Below are 6,122 nucleotides of genomic sequence, written 5' to 3' on the forward strand. Positions count from 1 at the left end.
GACACATGATATTGACTAACCCCACACATGCTAGATTAATACTCCTACCTTTGTCTTGAAGGAAGAGAAATGAAAAATTCCTTAACAGGCCTTATGGCTTGACTACCATAAAGTTTAATGCAAGTCACTTTTTCTTTTTAAGCCATGAGGAGTAGAAGGCAGGTGATACAGAGTTCTATTTTCCTGCCTAGCAGAAATTCAATACTTGGGTACCATTCTGACATGTGGAATATGTGACATTAGAAAATTTGGTCCTTTAAGTTTTAGGCTAAAAACACTGTTAAGTATTATCAATAATTTAATTTAAAAGAATCAGTCTACAATTCCTCACAGTGGTGGCAGCTGGTGGAGTGCAGCATGATGGTGAATGAGCTGCGTGCCTGGTGGGCATTTGTGGAGTTCCGGCCTGGTCTCCATGTGTCCCCCCGGCTCTGCACCCCTGATGCTGTGCAGGTGCTGATCCTGCCCTGGCCACGAGGATGGTGAAGTAGTTCCTGGACCAGAGCATGCTCTGGGGTTCCTTGGACCAAGTGTTTGCTGCCTTCTGGCAGTGGTACCCAAATCCCTATAACAAACATGTCTTGACAGAAAGCAGTGCACCGGGAGGTGACTCCTGACCAGAAGCTTCTGGCCTGGAGAGTCCTGATTAAGACCAAGAGGATGCCCCATTAGAGCAAAAGACTCTTTTCTGGCAATGTTGCTCACTTGGTGTCCATGCTGGAGGATTCCATTGTGGACCCACTGAACCAGACCATGAACACCTTCACCTGGAACATCAACCGTGCTGGGCCAATGCTGGTGGAGGAACGATGTGTTTACTGTGTGAACTCTGATAAAAGTGGCTGGCCCAAATTCAACTGGAAAGTTTGGGTCTCCTTTAGCTTATTTGTCATCCCCAGAGCTGTCCGGGAATTTGGCCTTACCCAGTTCAAAAAAAAAATGTGACCAAGACCATGAAGGGCTCTGAATACATCTTGGCCAAGCTGCAAGGGGAGCCCTCTTCCAAGACCCTTGTTGAGATAGCCAAAGAAGCCAAGGGGAAGGCACTGGCAGCTACCAAGAAGGCTGAGGACCTTGCCAGGAAGGTAGCCACCAAGCAGCAGCAGCAGTCTGTATAGCCAGCCCAGACCCTGGGGCTGCAGCACCTGGCTGCCCTCCCTCTGTCCTCCCTCTTTGTATTTTATTACTAAAAGTCAACTTCTAGCCTGATATCCTGTCTGGGTGGTGGGCTGGGAGTGGTTTTTGTTTGGCATCTACAGTGCACCAGACACATTTCCCACTGCTGGGCAAGGCCTGCTTCTTCCCTCATTGGACTGCTAAGGAGAGGTGCCATGGTTTGCCCAGGATCACAGAGAGCACAGGTGAAGGGGTCATTAATGTAAGCCCCATGAGGGCAGGAACCTTTGTGTTGTTCTCTGCTGTGTCCCAAGTACCTGGAACAATATCTAGCACATAATAGGCACTCAATAAATATTGAATTAAGAAAAATAAATAAAAGGATCAATAAATTTTATACATAAATATAAAATTTTAATCAATTGAAAACATCCCTTTAATGATTTTAAGGAACTCCTGAGGCAGCCTACATATTTTGGTACCCTATTTTGTTCTACCACCTCACTATTAATAGTAACATGAGGATTGTCCCAAGTTTTATTTATGCACTCCCCCAACTAATACAGATATCAGATGTCCATGAAATAACAAAACAAATCTTGTTAAGGACAATGCAGATTTACATGTGCTATTATTACCTATTTTAGCATACTGTCTTATAATAAAATTTTTCTCTACCACTCTCACTAATTTAAAAGAACTAATTTATCCTTCTTCCTTATACAACTTAAAAAAAAACAGACAAAATATATGAAACAATGGGCATTGGACAAAGGTTAGTATGGGACCGTGATCTAAGAAAAGGGAAATGAGTGAGCTATGCTCTTTGGCTGTCTACTGAGTGTAACTGTTCTAGTCATTGTCAGGCCTTATGCAGGGAAGCTGGGAACCAATGAGAGCCCAGTGCCTCTCCCTGAGTGGAATAGGCAGGGGAAGCCAAATGGCTAGAATCTGCAGAGCAGAATGCCAGAAAGGAGAGTTGTACTGAGAGAGGGTTGCAAAGACAGATAACTGGAACTCTGCACAGTGTTCTCCTCAGATCTTTAGTTGTGTACATAATGAGTGCATGAATTTGAGAGAACTACTCAAAGCTGAAGAAAAAACCTCTGGCCCTGGCTGGCGTAGCTCAGTGGATTGAGCACGGGCTGCGAACCAAAGTGTCGCAGGTTCGATTCCCAGCCAGGGTACATGCCTGGGTTGTAGGCCATAACCCCCAGCAACCGTACATGGATGTTTCTCTCTCTCTCTCTATCTCCCTCCCTTCCCTCTCTAAAAATAAATAAACAAAATATTTTTTAAAAAATTAAAAAAAAAGAAAGAACCTCTGGAAGACAATAGTCACAACAACCCCTGGTGATCATGAGAGATGATAATATTAATAGTTTGTGTTCTTACAATGGGGAGAAGGAAAGACCTCATAATGCACAAGGCATATAGCAGAATGCTCAACTCCTTAGAAGGGGAGCGGGAAAATTTTTCTCCTAAACATTGCCTGGAAACTGAACTATCTAATGAAGCTTAAAAGCAAACTTTGAAAGGATACAATTATTTTTTTAAATGTTCATTGTATTTTTTCTTTACCATTTAACCCACTTATACGTGCTTCACCCCTGCAATCACCACACTGTTGTCCACGTCCATGAGTCCTTTCTTCTTTCTGCTCAATCCTTCTACCCTCTAACCTCCCTGCCACCAATAGGTGTCATCCTGCTCTCTATCTATGAGTTTGCCTCTATTTCATTAGTTCAATTTGTTCATTAGATCCCATATATACATGAAATCATATGGTATTTGTCTTTCTCTGACTGGCTTATTTTGCTTAGCATAGTGTTCTCCTGGTTCATCCATGCTGTTGCAAAAGGTAACATTTTCTTCTTTTTTACCACCGAGTAGTATTCTATTGTGAGTAATTTGCATCTTAATCCAAAACTCAAGAATATTTAAAAAGGACATTAAAACAGTTGTCATTATAATATTGATATATTATAGAAGATAGAGAATGGCATGCACATGTTCTAATATCCTAATTTGTGAAGTACATCAGGCATTATGCTGAGTGAAAGAAGCCAGACAAAAAAAGAGAATTTATTCTGTGATTCCATTTATATAAAATTCTAGACAATGCAAACTAATGTAAAGTGACAGAAGACAAGTTAGTGGTTTGCCGGAGATGGCAGGTGGTGGAGAGGAATGAAGGGCTACACTACACTGGGGCACACCAGAAAAAAATTGGGATCAGTAATGTACACGTTCATTACCTCTATTGTCATGATGGTTTAATAAGTGGATACATGTTAAAACTCATAAAATTCTACATCAATGTGCTTAGTTTCTTGTACTTCGATCATATCTCAAGAATACTCTAAAATCAAGAGTAGCATATTTGTAATAAAGGAAGACTGCAGATACCTTCATTCATGTATCGTCAGTAATAGCAGCTTTTACATACATCAAAACTGACCATTTGCAAGTAATTTTTTTTCTTTTTCTTAAAAATGAAATGTACATGGGCTTTGAATATTAGACCATTTAACACATCTTCTACTGAGACATAAACCTGAAGCTATATCTAAGAAATAAATGGATTTGGAATTGTGCTTAAATGTCTTACTGACTATTCATATAAGTAAAATAATCAGTTTGGCTTTGATAATCAATCTTAGATTAAAGATAGCTGAAATGTACAAATTAATGATATGTATGGGTTAGTCCTTCATGACCCACTGTGGTCTTAATAACATTATTAGAAGAAAAATGTTATTATCCAACGTGATCTCATAAGCCACCATGATTTACAGCTGCCCCTCTGTATTTTCTGTTCTAAAGAACAACTTTGTGGCTTTACTTAACGAAATTGAAGTCTTTTGTTTCTCTCTGAGGTTGTCATACCAACAACAATTATTCAACTCTAATTGGTCTGTAGGAGGTCAGGATCAGCAGCCTAAAAGTGCACTTTAAGGATTTCAGTTTTCAGCTCAGTGGTTAAATTATAGCAATCTCTCTCTTTATAGTAATATTATGAAAATGCCTATTTTAGATCTCCTGTTTATATCCCCCCTTTTTTTTTCTAGAAAAAGTTCAGTCCATTAATAAGGAATAAACTCAGGACACTGTGGCTTTAAAGTATGATTATTTTGCAGCTTAAATTTATCCTACTCCATTTTTTTTGTGATGTAAAACAATGCTTTTATATTTTCATAAATATGCCATCCAGTTTGCAGTATATTTTATTCACTTATTATTTATTTTTGTCATTGAAGCTATTACAGATGTCCCCATTTCCCCCACTCTGTGTACCTCCACCCAGCCCTGCACCCCCTCCCCTTTGACCATCATCTCATGGTGTTTTGCGTCTATGAGTTATGCACATATTCTGTGGCTAATCTCTTCCCCTTCTTTTGTGTCTGAAAAATGAAAACACTGGCCAAGTTGAAGTCATCCTAAATTGGATTATTTTCTAGCTACCTAAATTCCCATCTTCCTCCCTGCTTTCTCCCTGCTTCTTTTTAAATCCAAATGTTTATTGTATCTACTCTGTCTGCTTCATTATGCTCATGTGTAACTTATCTTTTAGCTAAGGGCCATGGCCATGTGGTTAGCAAGGGCAGTAAATTAGAAACAAAACAAGATATGATTTGATAACACTCAAGTTATCAATGCTAGTCATTTGTTAGTTTGAACTTAAGACTTCCTATAATCTTTAGTGCTGGTTTGATTTTCACAATCATAACATGATTTCACAAATCTAGCATTTTGTAGAAAAGACTGAATCAACATTTTCATATGTTAATACTTGTAAAAATGGCATAGTCTTCCAAAAGCTATCCAATATTTTTCCTTACAAGAGAAATATAAATATATCATTAATATATGAAAATGTCAATGGTTCTTTACTCCAGAGGACTAGAATATCTGTCCATCTTCAAATTATGTATAATTTCCATGTCCTTAAGCTTTGTCTTGATCTGCTTTTTTTCAATTTCACTATGTCCCCTAGCAGTGATAATGTATATTTGGTTAACTTTTTGTCCCTAACTAAAAATTAATGACATCTTCTATTTCTTCCAGAATATTTGCCTCATAACCAGCAGTGTAGATAACCTATTCCATTAAATAAAACCCATAATTTTCTCAGAATATTGGCAGAAAATAATCCATGGAAACAAATAGAATGGAAAGGAACAACTTTTACCCAGCTTTTGAAACACTGGAATCAACTAATGCTCAGATACAGAAATAGTTATTAATTTTACTCAGAAATCTGAGGAAAGGCATAACAGACAGGTTGGAAGAATTATTTTAACAAAAAACAGAAGATGCTGATGAGATTAAGAGAGTATAATTGGTAATAACTGTATGATAGTTCACACTATAACTTAACAGACAACATTATGTTCTAACAAGGACTTTGTTGTCTTGTAGCTATGTGATTTAAACAAGTTTACTAATATTTTAAATTTTAGTATTCTTTACTTATAAAATGGCAATGATAATTTCTATTTCAAAATATGGATGTGATTGTTAAAGGGAATTTTGTGCATTAGGTACCCAATGCCAAGTGAGCATTCAATAAATAAATAAGAGCAATAGAATGCAGGGAGAATGAAACAATTGAACTGATTTGAAAAGAAAGTAAGTGAATAATATACTTATAGAAATGATTGGATAAAAATGAAAGATTAAAAAGTAAGTTTGAGGCTATATCGGCTTTTAAAAAAAAACAAATTTTACTTTAGGACAGTTTTAGGTTCACAGCAAAACTAGGGAAAGGAACATAGACTTCCCATAGAGCCTTCCACCCCAGTGCATGCATAGCTCCCCCATTGTCAACAACCCCCAGAAGAGTGGTATATTTATTACAGTCAATGAACTTGCATTCATGCATCATAATTGCCCCGAGTCCATAGTTCATGTTAGGATTCACTCAGGGTTGTATAAACCCATTGGTTTGGGCAGATGTGTAAATGCATGTATCTACCAGTGTAGTCTCATGCAAAGCACTTACA

The 6,122-nt window shown here is 37.9% G+C and overlaps 1 pseudogene; it reads left to right on the plus strand.

Annotated features, from left to right (window-relative positions):
- Nucleotides 1-479: 479 nt before the first annotated feature.
- On the plus strand, nt 480-1,118 carry LOC123824925 (annotated as a pseudogene).
- The last annotated feature ends 5,004 nt before the right edge of the window (nt 1,119-6,122 follow it).

The sequence above is a fragment of the Phyllostomus hastatus genome, unplaced genomic scaffold (genome assembly GCF_019186645.2).
Source record: "Phyllostomus hastatus isolate PE091 unplaced genomic scaffold, TTU_PhHast_1.1 phas_contig_58, whole genome shotgun sequence".
Lineage (NCBI taxonomy): Eukaryota > Metazoa > Chordata > Mammalia > Chiroptera > Phyllostomidae > Phyllostomus > Phyllostomus hastatus.